Source organism: Apium graveolens, chromosome 10 (genome assembly GCF_009905375.1).
Source record: "Apium graveolens cultivar Ventura chromosome 10, ASM990537v1, whole genome shotgun sequence".
Classification (NCBI taxonomy): Eukaryota; Viridiplantae; Streptophyta; class Magnoliopsida; order Apiales; family Apiaceae; genus Apium; species Apium graveolens.
The window spans coordinates 73,194,539-73,209,814 of record NC_133656.1 but is presented as its reverse complement, the minus strand read 5'-3'; the positions used below and the strand labels follow the sequence as shown (position 1 = coordinate 73,209,814).

Below are 15,276 nucleotides of genomic sequence, written 5' to 3'. Positions count from 1 at the left end.
ACTGAACACATATAATAATTATTTAATAGCAAAATAATTACACGATATATCCTGGATATTACAATTATTCCCTAACAATACAACAAGAATTACAAAAGGGGGGTTGAATGTAATTCTGGCTACTTTTTCAGATTTTAAAACAGTTCTAACTTGATAAATATAACAGTATTTGATTAGGAGTTGTGTGGAATAAAAAGATGATAGAAATCAAAACACTAAGTAATAAAAATAAAAGCTTTTAAAACTTTCTGGTGGATTTAAAAGTATCCACCAAATATATATATATATATATATCAAATGAGAACCCTGTAAAGCTTGAATAGCTCACAGCTGCTTACAAGTCTGAACAAGTAAACTACAGAGAAATGCTTACAGGATATAGCTTGATATGTTTCTCTGAAAATGTATCTGCTTAGTTAATTGGTCTACTTGCTACACTTGGTTTATATATCACCAAGTTTACATGACAATAAGACAAGATAAAAAAACAAAATATCTAGTCTAACTCCATGTTGCTTCACTACGCTATTCCAGCATCTTTGAATATCTTCACAATTGCATGGAAATGGTAATGCTTCTTTCTTCTCAAATTCTTGCTTAATAGGCTACCACATTCCTTTTGCAAACACCTAACGCATATGACTGTGTTGTCACTATCAACAGATATTTGAATTTGATCATCCGTTAGGACCATGCTTGTCATCCGTCGGGAAGCTTTGCTGATCATCTGTCGGGAGTCTTGTAGATCATTCGTCGGGTGTCTATTTGTCACTTGACTCCATTTCACTTATATAGAATTACAAGACATCTCATATTTACAATTAATCAACCTATTCCGTATATCCACTAGCAGTCAACATGACTCATATACTCCTATAAAATCTACACAAAGTTATTTGGAGAAATGTGCTCCAAGACTTATTTGTTACATAAGTTACTCACTCGATGGATATCAGTTTATCATCCGTCGGGACTATAAAGTTCATCCGTCAAGACTATACTTGATCATCCGTCGAGTGCTACAATATTCACTAAGTTAAATCTAATAAAGTGTTTTGTTTAACTTATCATCAACTTCACAATATATTCCTAACAATCTCCCCCAATTTATGTCTACTGGAATTTTAGCCATTAATTAAGAGAAACTTGATGATAACAAAATACCCTAAAAAATAAGATTGAAAAGTAGTAGATAAAACTAATAAGTGCTACAATATTTACTGAAAATTGAACAAAGTAAAGTGTACAAAGAGTTGCTCACAATCAATATCAAGGTGCTCCCCAAGCCTCATGTTGTTCTCTTCTATTTGATTCTGGAGTTATCTTTGGAATTTAAGTTCATCAGCTTTTGATAAATCCAACATTTCTCGCATTTTCAAAAGAGTCTCATTGCTAGAGATACTTAGTTGGTCATCTAGTCTAAAGAATCTTCTAACTCCCTTATCATCCATGAATTCCATCAGCCAGTAAGGCCTCAAATGCACTCTCTTTCATGTGAAGGCAATAGACATAGTTTTTGGAAGTGCATCTTTGGCTCTATTACTCCTTAGCTCCTCTATTTTCTTTAGGACTATTCTCCTTGCAGTCATATTAAATCCAAAGTTTTTCCTTGAAGGATGAATAGACCTTTATCAGTACAGATTGGCTTTTTTGAAGAATCCTGTGAAGTGGCCATGTGATCTCTTTCCCTCCCTTGTACTTGAACACTAGCCTTTCAGGAAGATGTCTGTAAGCATCAATCCCTCTTACTTCTTCCAATTCTTCCAAGTAGAGGTTTATTTCATAGAACTCCTTGATCTAACAGATATATAAGAGATATCCCTTGTTGACTATGGGTTGAGATTTTGTTAGGGTCTTGGATCTAAGAGTCACAGGCTTTACGTTCTTGATTGCTCTAGTCTTTGTTTTCTTTGGCTTGTTGAAGATTAAAAATTTTAGTTCAGGAATTGGCAAACTATCCCTGTCTACTGGCTCATCCTTTGGAATTATGGGCTCACCATGAATATTCCTAGTTGGATCCAGCACCTTGAATTCTTCAAATACCACTAAGGGTTTTGATGTCTGAGTTGAAGTTGTAGACTTTTTGTGGATGTAGTCTTCCATTTCCTCATCACTAAAGTCCAATTTTGTTTTGGAGGGGAGCTTGTATCTGAATCTTCTTTTCTGTTGTGGTTCTTGTTGCATTTTCTGATCTTGAGGTTCAGCAATCACATATGGTTGTGCAGAAATCTCAGTATTAGTCTTCACAACTTGAAGTTTGTCCAAGATAGCAGCTTGCTGCTTCTTTTGTTTGAGCTTCTTAGCATCTAAGACAGCTTATTTCTTTTCTTGCCTGATTCTTTCCTTCTCTTCCTTTTTAGCTTCTACAAGCTGAGGGTGTCCAGCCAACACACAATGGATCTTTGAAAAATGCAATTGACCTAGCCAACAGCTTCTTCTCATCTGGCCCAGGTTTTTAATACACAATATCCATAGGATTTTTGTCTGAAAACCTTGAATAGTTTCTTTTAGGCTTCAGGACCAGATTTGCCTTTGGAGACTTTATGAAAGAAATTTCACCCTTTTTTAGATAATTCAAACTCATTTCATTCACAGAAATATGCTTGACTTGAGAGTGATGATTAAAGAATTTGTCTGGTTTTTGAATTGGCCCAAATTTATGTTGAATTTATGCATCTATTTTCCTCAATTTTTCTTTTAGTTCCTTCTCAGCTGCTGCTACATCAATCTTTAGCAGTTTGTCATTTGATTCCAGTTTTGTTGTTGCCAGATTGATAATGTCAATGTTGTTCATGGACGGTGGCTTAGTGAAAGCAATTTTTGGTACAATTACTTTGCTGACTTGAATGTTAAGTTATTTCCCCCTCACTTGATGAACCTTTCTCCCCCTTTTTGTTAGCATCAAGTTATTGAGTGGAAGGGAGTTGAGCAGCCACCAACTGTTGGAGCAGAGCAGTTTGAGTTTTCTGATTGGCAAGTATCTTCTCCATTGATTTCTCCACATCAGATAATCTAGAGTCCATGGCCTCAGCCTTTCTATTTAGATCAGCTTCCTTCCTAAGCTTCTGAGCTATTTCAGTCATGGTGGTTCCAGGAAGTCTAGCATCCAACCTTGCTATGAAATCCTGTTTTACTTCAGAAACTTCTTGCTTTATTTCATCCACACTTTGACTGTGTTGGAGAGCTTGAATCTTCTGCAGAGAGAGAGCTTCAAGATGTGCAGTAAGTAATCTCTTTGTGCTGGCATTTGTGGATGCTTGAATGGCTGTTTAGGTGTCATGAATGAGCTTGAATAATATGGATTGGAGATGTGAGTATGAACATTCTTTGGTAAGCATCCAGGAAGGAATATTTGCATCTCCCCCTATGCTCATGTTATCTTCCTCATCATCCTCACCAGCATCCCCAAAAGAGTCTTCAGCCAGTTTAAAATCACTGCCAGTATTGAATGGCATAGCAGTGATTGCATATTTTGCTCTTTGTAGAGAAGCAATTGTATGCACTAGATTGAGCATCTTTTCAGCCTCTTCATTGCCCTGTACAGCTAGAGTTTGATAAGCTGTAGCAGGATGAGTAAATGTCTCAGCATCTAGGGAGATAGAATCTATGACAACTTGATATTCTTGCTGAAATAGTGTCTTCCTTTCTGCATCACTGACATTCATTAACTCACTAGCAATGGTGTCCATCCTTATCACTCCTGTACCTGCATTTCTCTCATAATATCTCTTTTATTGCATCAAGGGCTCCCCTTGGCTCCCCACCCTCACACCCTCACCTTCACCATCTAAGGTGGGACTCCTCTCACTCACTTTTTCCAGACCTGAAGAAATGGTATGCATTGGTTCACTCATTTTCTCTCCTTTTGCATGGGAGCAACCCAGCCTCTCACTCAATTCACTCCCTGCCCTCAGTCCTAAGAGTGATTGTACTACTACTAAGTCATCTGCACTTGTGACAATTGTAGGAATTTGAAGTTGTGTAGAGACTCCCGACGGATGAGGAATATCCATCGGGATAGTAGTTTGGCTAGCCAACCAATGACTGCTGTTAGGCACATCCGTAGGGATACAATCACTACTCGACGGATGAACAATATCCATCGAAATAGAAGAAATGAATGAGCTTGGAGTGGAGACTATTGTAGACTCTGTGCAGATTGATGAAAATTTGGGCACAGATGTCTCAACAGACTCAGAAAGAATTGGCAAGTGAGCCAACAAATCATCTAAAAGTTGATGCTCACTTTCTTGGATTTTGGCTTCTCAAATAGAGTTAAAGATAGAGAATTCGGAAGTGATGTATGAATCATGTCTACATCCAGTGAGTGTGTGGGTGAATTTGGTATTTCAGGTGCTTCAATTAATAATGATTTTGACTGTGACTCCACATTTATAGGAGCCACATCAATCTAACTTTGAGATGGTGCAGTGACTGGGTCTTTAGCACCAGTTTGCACTGTGTGTGTTCCCTATGCATCCCCAAGGGTTTTAGATCTTTTCTTTCTGGCATAAGTCTATGGTGAACTTGTGTCCCTAGCCCTCTTGGTCTATGCTCCTGGTTGGGAGCTTGTTTCAATCATAATATCCTTTTGGGAGGATGAAACTAGAATTGAGCTAATATCCTTACTTACAACCACAATTTGTTGGGAAACTGTGGTGTGGCTAGGCTTAGGTACACTAATCTCACCAGCCTTATCCTTAGGGTTTCTTTGATTTTCACCCTGTCCCTCACCTTGCTCACTCTCCTTCACATTCCCATCTTTGTCTTTAGTAGATTTTGCAACTAATTTCTTTTGAAAGAAACCAGAGGGGGCTTTCTTAGCTTTGAATTTAGGAATTATTGTTTTGGTAGCTTGGGTAGGCATCTGTTGGGTCATTGACACAGATGTCATTGCTACACTTGAAGGAAAAAAATGTGTGAGGTTGGAAGAGTGGAGACAGTAGAGCTTACCTCACTTACCTGAGGTCCCTCCATGACTGGAAAATAGAAGAGGGGCACCTCTTTGTGGTGATTAGCTCTATTAAGATCTGCAATAATCCTCCTTTCTTGAACTCAACAATTCAGCTTGTTGGTTGGGTTCTCAATTGCAATATTCTCAATAAGATGGTTAGCAAGCATCATAAAGAATCTAGCATAATAGACACTTTTACCTCTCTTATTAAGCTCTCCTAACTTATAACCTAACTCAAACAAGACCAACTCATTGAAATTAAAGTACTTATCAGTAACTAGCATGTAAAACATGTTAAGCATGGGAATGTTAACAGAGTCAAAATTGCTAATTTTACCAGAGAAAAATTTAGTTACAACATCACACAGATAACTCCATTCTTTTCTAAGACCTAACCTCCTAATATCACTTAAATTAGAGGTAGTAAGTGCATATCCCATGGAATTTAGCATGTTAACTATATCAGTGTCTGTGTGTGGAACAGTAACAGTATTATCTGGAATTTTAAAGCATGCCTTGACAATGTCACTATTAATGCAAAACTGCTTACCTTTGAAAGTGAAAGTTATGGTCTTGTCAGTTGAGTTATACACGGCAGTTGTCCATATCTCCTCTATAACCTCACAGTAGATTGTGGGAGATTCCAGGATCGCATAGTTGAGTTTACAACCTTTCACAAAGTCCATCATTTTGTGAAACTCTCCAGACTATTGAATCTCCTTGTCCACAAGAGCTGTGAAGTTGTTCTTTTCATAGATATATCCACTTTGAGAAATTGTTTTGACGACTGGTGCCATTGTTAGAGACTGAGTAATTTGCAGAGAGAATATTTGCTTTGGAGAAGAAAGAAAGTTAGAGCAATTGAATTGAGAATGATAGAAGTGTAGAATAAAAATGAATTCTGGTTTTATACTATCTCAGAAATAAACTGTCAAAAATAATAAAGTGAAATAAAAAGACCAATCAAAATAGCCCAAAATAGCCATTTAAAAAAATAAACTATAAAAATTGTAATAACCCCCAAAATTTCTTAGTTTTGGGTTTAGAAATTATTGTTTTGGTAGCTTGGGTAGGCATCTGTTGGGTCATTGACACAGATGCCATATCTACACTTGAAGGCAAAGAAATGTGTGAGGTTGGAAAAGTGGAGACAGTGGTGCTTACCTCACTTACCTGAGGCTCCACATTTATTGGAGCCACATCAATCTGACTTTGAGATGGTGTAGTGACTGGGTCTTTAGCACCAGTTTGCACTGTGTGTGTTTCCTGTGCATCCCCAAGGGTTTTAGATCTTTTCTTTCTGGCATAAGTCTGTGGTGAACTTATGTCCCTAGCCCTCTTGGTATGTGCTCCTGGTTGGGAGCTTTTTTCAATATTAACATCTTTTTGGGAGGATGAAACTAGAATTGAGCTAATATCCTTATTAACAACCACAATTTGTTGGGAAAATGTGGTGTGGCTAGGCTTAGGTACAATAATCTCACCAGCTTTATCCTTAGGGTTTCTTTGATTTTCACCCTGTCCCTCACCTTGCTCACTCTCCTTCACACTCCCCTCTTTGTGTTTAGTAGATTTTGCAACTGATTTCTTATGAAAGAAACCAGAGGGGGCTTTCTTAGCTTTGGATTTAGGAATTGTTGTTTTGGTAGCTTGGGTAGGCATCTGTTGGGTCATTGACACAGATGTCATAGCTACACTTGAAGGCAAAAAAATGTGTGAGGTTGGAAGAGTGGAGACAGTGGTGTTTACCTCACTTACCTGAGGCTCCCCCATGATTGGAAAGTAAAAGAGGGGCACCTCTTTGTGGTGACTTGTCCTGTTGAGATCAGCAATGACTCTCCTTTTCCGAACCAAACAATTCAGTTTGTTGGTTGGGTTTTTAACAACAATGTTCTCAAAAAGATAGTTAGGAAGCATCATAAAGAATCTAGCATTATAGACACTTTTACCTCTTTTATTAAGTTCTCCTAACTTATAACCTAACTCAAACATGATCAAGTCACTGAAGTTAAAGTAGTTATCAGTAACTAGCATATAAAGCATGTTAAGCATGGAAATGTTAACAGAATCAAAATTGCTTATTTTACCAGAAAATATCTTAGTCACAACATCACACAGATAGCTCCATTCCTTTCTAAGACCTAGCCTCCTAATCCCACTTAACTTAGAGGTTGAAAGTACATAGCCCATAAAATTTAACATGTTAACTACATCAGTATCTATGTGTGGAACAGTAGAAGTATTATCTGGAGTTCTAAAGCATGCTTTGATAATGTCACTATTAATGCAAAACTGCTTACCTTTAAGAGTGAAAGTTATGGTCTTTTCAGTAGAGTTGTACCTGTATCTCCTCCACAACTTCACAGTAGATTGTGGGTGATTCCAGCATAGCATAACTGAGTTTAAAACTCTTCACAAAGTCCATCATCTTGTCAAAGTCTCCAGACTGTGGAATCTCCTTGTTCACAAGAGCTACAAAGTTGTTCTTTTCATAGACAAATCCAGATTGAGACATGATTTTGACTACTAGTGCTATTTTTAGAGAATGAGAAATTTGCAGAGAGAATATTTGCTTTGGAGAAGAAAGGAAGTTAGAGCAATTATTTTAAGAATGATAAAAGAATAGAATAAAAATGAATTATGCTTTTATACTATCTCAGAAATAAACTGTCAAAAATAATAAAGTGAAATAAAGTAACCAATCAAAATAGCCCAAAATAGCCGTTTAAAAAAAACTAAACTGTAAAAAATCTGTCACTTATCCGTAGTGTTATACTTACAAACTGTAAGTATACCCGATGGATAACGTTCAGAGTTTTAACGACTAAGATTGAGATAATTCGACATATGAGAATAAGACAATTATCTGTCGGGTTATAAAATAATCCAGAAAAGTAATTGATTTTTATAAACAATTAATATTCCGATGGATGATCAAACTCGATGGATAATGATCATCCGTCGGGATGTAAATTTTGACTTAGCCAAAATTTTATCCAAAACAGAGAAATTAATTAAGTTTGTGACTGCATTAAAACTTGCAAAAATATCTGAAATGATTTAAGAGTAATTAAACATACCTAACTCACTTACCAACCTTGAAAAGGTGGATTCATCAAGTGGCTTTGTAAAGATATCTGCAAGCTGCTTTTCACTTGGAACAAAATAAAGTTCCATAGTACCATTCATCACATGTTCCCTAATGAAGTGGTACTTGATGTCTATGTGCTTTGTTCTTGAAAGCTATACTGGATTTTCAGTGATGGAAATTGCACTTGTGTTATCACAGAAAATGGGAATTCTATCCACTTGTAGACCATAGTCCGGCAATTGGTTTTTCATCCACAAAATCTCAACTACCAGCAACAATATATTCAGCTTCAGCTGTAGAAGTAAAAACTGAATTTTGCTTTTTACTGAACCAGGACACAAGCTTGTTCCCTAGAAATTGACAGGTTCATGTTGTACTTTTTATGTCTATTTTACAACCTGCATAATCTGCATCTGAATAACCAGTTAGATCAAAACCAGAATCTCTAGGGTACCAAATGCCAAGTTTTGGTGTTCCCTTGAGATATCTGAAAATTCTCTTAATAGCTACTAAGTGAGATTCTCTAGGATCAGCCTGAAATCTAGCACAAAGACAAGTAGCAAACATTATATCTGGCCTACTAGCTGTTAGTACAGAAGTGAGCCAACCATGCCTTCATAGCTTGAAATATCCACAGACTTTTCAGTAGTGTTTAATTCAAGCTTAGTTGCAGTGGCCATGGGAGTTTTTGCAGATGTACAATCTATTAGATCAAATTTCTTTAAAAGATCATGAATATATTTAGTTTGACTAATGAATATTCCATCACTAACTTGCTTAACTTGTAAACCAAGAAAGTAAGTTAGTTCTCCCATCATGCTCATTTCATACTTACTTTGCATCAATTTGGCAAACTTTTTGCAAAGTTTTTCATCTGTAGAGCCAAATATAATATCTTCTACATAGATTTGAACAAGTATACTAGAGCCATTAACATTTCTAAAGAATAAATTTTTATCAACAGTACCTCTTGTGAAGTGATTTTCTAAAAGAAACTTTGATAAAGTGTCATACCAGGCTCTAGGTGCTTGCTTTAGTCCATAAAGTGCTTTCAAAAGATAGTAGACATATTCTGAAAAATTTGGATCTTCAAAATCAGGAGGTTGACTGACATAGACTTCCTCCTCCAAATTTCTATTTAGAATGGCACTTTTAACATCCATTTGATAGACCTTGAAATTGGCATGAGCTGCATAGGCTAAGAAAATTCTGATGGCTTCAAGTCTTGCAACGAGAGCAAAAGTTTCATCAAAATCTATTCCTTCTTATTGACAGTAGCCCTTAGCAACCAATCTAGCTTTGTTCCTGACCACTATACCATTTTCATCCATCTTGTTTCTGAATACCAACTTGGTGTCAATTGGATTCTTTCCCTTGGGTTTGGGTACCAACTTCCATACCTCATTCCTTTCAAATTGGTTTAGCTCATCCTGCATAGCTAAAATCCAATCAGGATCCAACAAAGCTTCTTCTACCTTCTTTGGTTCTTCCTTAGATAGGAAGCTGCTATATAGACATTCTTTTTGAGTTGCTTTTCTTGTTTGAACTCTAGAAGATGCATCACCAATGATGAGCTCGAAAGGGTGATCTTTAGTCCATTTTCTTTGTTGAGGTAGATTAGCTTTAGATGAAGAGACCTCATTGTTGTCTTGATGTGTGACTGAGTTTTGATTATGAGAAACTCCCCCTAAATTTGTGAATCTTTGATTTGAGAAAGGGGAACTTGTTGTAGGTGATCTATTCTGACTTTCAGCTTCTCTTAATGTTTCGACGGATGATGCACTTTGTGTCCCGACGGATGAAGCTGATTGTCTCCCGACGGATAAGGCAGATTGTCTCCCGACAAATGAAGCATTTTGTAACTCGACAGATGTTGAATTTTGTGCTTCATTAAATGTAGATTTTTCTTCATTATCCTTATTCACTGTTCCTTGATCACTTTCATCATCACTGTCATCACTAATCATCTCCACATTATCAAACTTGAGGCTTTCATGATATCTCCATCTTGCAGTCCTTCAATCTTTTTATCATCAAACACAACATGTACTGATTTTATAACAATGTTGGTTCTTAGATTGTAGATCTATATGCCTTTCCCACAGCATATCCAACAAAAATTCCTTCATCTGCTTTAGCATCAAACTTCCCATGTTGATCAGTTTGATTCCTTAAGATATAACATTTGCAACCAAAGGCATGAAGAAAATTTAGAGTTGGCTTCCTATTCTTGAACAATTGGTAGGGAGTCATGCACTTTGCTTGATTAACCAAAAAGATATTCTGAGTGTAGCAGGTAGTATTCACAGCTTCAACCCAAAAATATGTTGGTAACTTTGATTCTTCAAGCATTGTCCTTGAAGCTTCAATAAGTGATTTGTTCTTCCTTTCCACTATTCCATTTTGCTGTGGAGTTCTTGCTGCAGAAAACTCATGCATAATCCCATTCTCTTCACAAAATGATCTCATTACAAAATTCTTGAACTCGGTTCCATTGTCACTCCTGATTCTTCTTACAAGTCAGGATGATTGTTGACTTGCCTTATGTGATTGATGATGATTTTTAGCTTCATCTTTAGACTTTAGGAAATATGTCTAAGAGAACTTTGAGAAATCATCCACAATTACTAGGAAAAATCTTTTCCTTGAGATGGACAACACATTGACTTGTCCAAACAAATCCATGTGTAACAATTGCAAAGGTTCTTCAATTGTTGAATCAAGTTTGTTCTTGAATGATGCTTTGATCCACTTTCCTTTTTGGCAGGCATCACATAATCCATCCTTAGCTGCAGAAACTCATGCATAATCCCATTCTCTTCATAAAATGATCTCATCACAAAATTCTTGAACTCGGTTCCATTGTCACTCCTGATTCTTCTTACAAGTCAGGATGATTGTTGACTTGCCTTATGTGATTGATGATGATTTGTAGCTTCATCTTTAGACTTTAGGAAATATGTCTAAGAGAACTTTGAGAAATCATCCACAATTACTAGGAAAAATCTTTTCCTTGAGATGGACAACACATTGACTTGTCCAAACAAATCCATGTGTAGCAATTGCAAAGGTTCTTCAATTGTTGAATCAAGTTTGTTCTTGAATGATACTTTGATCCACTTTCCTTTTTGGCAGGCATCACACAATCCATCCTTAGTAAACTCCACTTGAGGAATACCTCTAACTAGTTATTTCTTGACCAGCTCATTCATGGTCTTGAAGTTTAGATGGGACAGCTTCTTGTGCCATAGCCAACTTTCATCTTGACTTGCTTTACTGAGAAGACAAGTGACAGATTCTGCATTTGATGAGTTGAAGTCAGCTAGATACACAGTCCCTTTTCTCACTCCAGTGAGAACCACTTTGTTGCTCTTTTTGTTTGTCACAACACAGGCTTCTGAATTGAAAGTTACTGAGTTGCCCTTATCACAAAGCTGGATGATACTCAATAAATTATGCTTGAGACCATCCACTAGGGCAACCTCTTCAATGATGACATTGTCTTTTGAAATCAAGCCATATCCCACAGTATAACCCTTGCTGTCATCTCCAAAAATAATACTTGAGCCAGCTCTTTCCTTGAACTCAGTGAGCATGGGAGAATCTCCAGTCCTGTGCCTTGAGCAACCACTATCCAGATAACAAAGATTCTTTTTGTTTCCCTGATTGCTTGAAGAACTTCTTTCTATTTCATTGGATTTGGCCATTAGGGCTAGATTGGTATAGCTTGTTTCTTCATCTTCATCCAATCCATCTGCAGCCCAATCATTCTCATGTGTGATGAAAGCCCTTTCCTTTTGTTTGAGAAACTCGAAGTATTTCTGTTTATAGTCAACAGGCTCAAACTTCTTCTTGTTAGAATCAGACTTTCTACACTCACTGGCAAAATGCCCTGCCAAGCCACATTTGAAACATTTAAATTTGGATTTATTCACCATATTTCTATTTGGCTTGGCTGCTCCAAAATTCTTTTTAAATTTGAGCTTGGCAAATCTTCTGGATAGGAATGCTAGATGTTCATCAATATCATCCATGTCATCTTGGCTCAAGTGATCTTCATTTTCAGCTACCAGCCCTTTACCCTTGTTTTCACAGACCTTTGATGTAGACTCAACATCTTCTACCTTCATCTCTTTCTCCTTCTCTAACTCAGCAACCAATGCTATGGACCCTCCTTTCTTCCTTCCTTTTTCCATCCTCTCATCTTGCTCTATTTCAAGCTCATAAATTTTTAGAATTCCATACAGTCTCTCCAAGGTGAATTCCTTGTAATCCTGTGAATTTCTCAATGAGACTGTCATTGGCTTCCACTCCTTTCGAAGAGATCTAAGGAACTTGAGGTTAGAGTCTTTTATTTGATAGACTCTTCCATGCAACTTCAGAGCATTTAGTATCTTTTGAAATCTATTAAAGATATCAGTGAGAGACTCACTTTCTTCACAGTGGAAATGCTCATATTGTTGAATCAGTAGCTGCATCTTGTTCTCCCTTACTTGCTCAATACCATCACAAATAATCCGGATTGTGTCCCAAACCTCTTTGGCTATTTTACAGTTAATGATGTTATCAAACATATCACCATCAACTCTATTTAACAATATATTCATGGCCTTCTTATCTTTCCTGACTTGCTCAATATCAAGGTCTAACCATTCATGCCTAGGTTTTGGAACAGATGGCTCATTTCCAGTTGCAGCTCTCATTGGTACATGAAGACCTATTTCTATGCAATCCACATAGACCTCATCTTGGGAAAGAATATGTAGGTGCATTTTCACCTTCCAGTGGTGATAATTATCTTTGTCCAGAAATGGAATTTTAACTCCAACATCCTTCTTGTTCATCGTGTTGTTTGTTGTGATCTTTAAACTCTCTGTACTTCAAGAGCTTGTTCTGATACCAATTGTTATTCCCTAACATTATAACAAGAATTACAGATAGGGGGTTGAATGTAATTCTGGCTACTTTTTCAGATTTTAAAATAGTTCTAACTTGATAAATATAACAGAGTTTGATTAGCAGTTGTGTGGAATAAAAAGATGATAGAAATCAAAACACTAAGTAATAAAAACAAAAGCTTTTAAAACTTTATGGTGGATTTGAAAGTATCCACCAGATATATATATACATATATATAAATATCAAATGAGAACCCTGTGAAGCTTGAATAGCTCACAGCTGCTTACAAGTTTGAACAACTAAACTACAGAGAAATGCTTACAGGATATAGCTTGATATGTTTCTCTGAAAATATATCTGCTTAGTTAATTGGTCTACTTGCTACACTTGGTTTATATATCACCAAGTTTACATGACAATAAGATAAGATAATAAAACAAAACATATCTAGTCTAACTCCATGTTGCTTCACTACTCTATTCCAGCATCTTTGAATATCTTCACAATTGCATGGAAATGGTAATGCTTCTTTGTTCTCAAATTCCTGCTAAATAGGCTGTCACATTCCTTTTGCAAATACCCAACGCATGTGACTGTGTTGTCACTGTTAACAGATATTTGAATTTGATCATCCATCGGGACTGCGCTTGTCATCCTTCGGGAAGCTTTGCTGATCATCCGTTGGGAGTCTTGTAGATCATCCGTCGGGTGTCTATTTGTCACTTGACTCCATTTCACTTATACAGAATTACAAGACATCTCATATTTACAATTAATCAACCTATTATGTATATCTACTAGCAGTCAACATGACTCATATACTCCTACAGAATCTACCCAAAGTTGTTTGCAAAAATGTGCTAAAAGACTTATTTGTTACATAAGCTACTCACTCGATGGATGTCAGTTTATCATCCACCGGGACTATAAAGTTCATCCGTCGGGACTATACTTGATCATCCGTCGAGTGCTACAATATTTACTAAGTTAAATCTACTAAGGTGTTTTGTTTAACTTATCATCAAGTTCACAATATATTCCTAACACTTATTCTCTTAGTTATACTTGTTATTTTAATTCATAGTTATAAACAACCTCAATTTGTTACCGTCTTACCATTGAATAATAACCATACACTGTTGCTTAAGTGCATAAATTAATTAGTTAACCAAAGTCAGTCTCTGTGGGAATGAATCTGATTTATATCTTATACTACTTGCGAACGCGTATACTTGCATGAATTATTAGCGCGTGTTTAGCGACTAACAAGTTTTTGGCGCCGCTCCCGGGGACTGCAGTGTTAATTTTTAGTTTATGTATTTTCCATCAGTGGTCGTTAAAGTTCATTGACTCGGACATTGTTACTTATCTGTTTCCTTGTCTTATTTTAGGTACTCTAGCGAGGGTGTATGCATACGTGTTCGCGTACTCGTAAGAGAACTCTGGATAAAGCCAAGGAAGAAGTTGTGGTGGTTCGAAAAAAAGTTTTTGAAGAAGAAAAGAAAGTAGAAGAAGAGAAAGTCGAGGAACCAGTTTTAGTAGTGATGGGAGATCAAGCAGAAAATCCTAAGGCTTTGATGGACTATTCTCAGCCTAAGATCAATGACATTCATTCAAGCATCATCAGGCCATCCATCAGGGCTAACACTTTTGAGATCAAGTAAAGCACGATTCAGATGATACAGAACTCAATTCAGTTTGGGGGTTCTCCTAATGAAGACCCCAACATGCACATCAGGGATTTCATCAAGATCTGCGTCATGTTCAAGTTCAATGATGTGACTGAGGATGCCATCAAGCTGCGACTCTTCCCATTCTCTCTGAGGGATAAAGCTAAGTGTTGGTTACTTTCTGTACCAGCAGGGTCTATCACCACTTGGGAAGATCTTGCTCAAAAGTTTATCACTAAATTCTTCCCTATGGCGAAGATTGCTGCAATCAGGAATGCTCTTACTCAGTTTGCTCAGCAAACCGGAGAATCTATGTGTGAGGCTTGGGATCGATATAAGGAGATGCTAAGGAAGTGCCCACACCATGGCATGCCTGATTGAATGATTATTAACTGTTTGTATAATGGATTGGGTGCTACTTCTAGACCCATGCTTGATGCAGCATCAGGAGGAGCCTTGTGGGCTAAGAGCTACGATGAAGCTTATGAATTGATTGAACTGATGGCTTCTAATGAGTACCAGAACCCTTCCCAGAGACTGACTCAATGAAAAATAGCAGGAATTCTGGAGTTGGATGCAGAAACTGCTATAGCTGCCCAACGTAAGGCTTTGACGATGAAGGTGGATACTTTGGCTAATCATTGGGTTAATCAAATCGCTAG

General features: G+C 37.0%; 1 non-coding gene across 1 annotated transcript; it reads right to left on the bottom strand.

Moving 5' to 3' along the window:
- Positions 1-14,878: 14,878 nt before the first annotated feature.
- On the bottom strand, positions 14,879-14,985 carry LOC141694584 (small nucleolar RNA R71). Its single transcript, XR_012563874.1, has one exon. It is a non-coding gene; the product is annotated as a small nucleolar RNA R71 (small nucleolar RNA).
- Between the last annotated feature and the right edge of the window lie 291 nt (positions 14,986-15,276).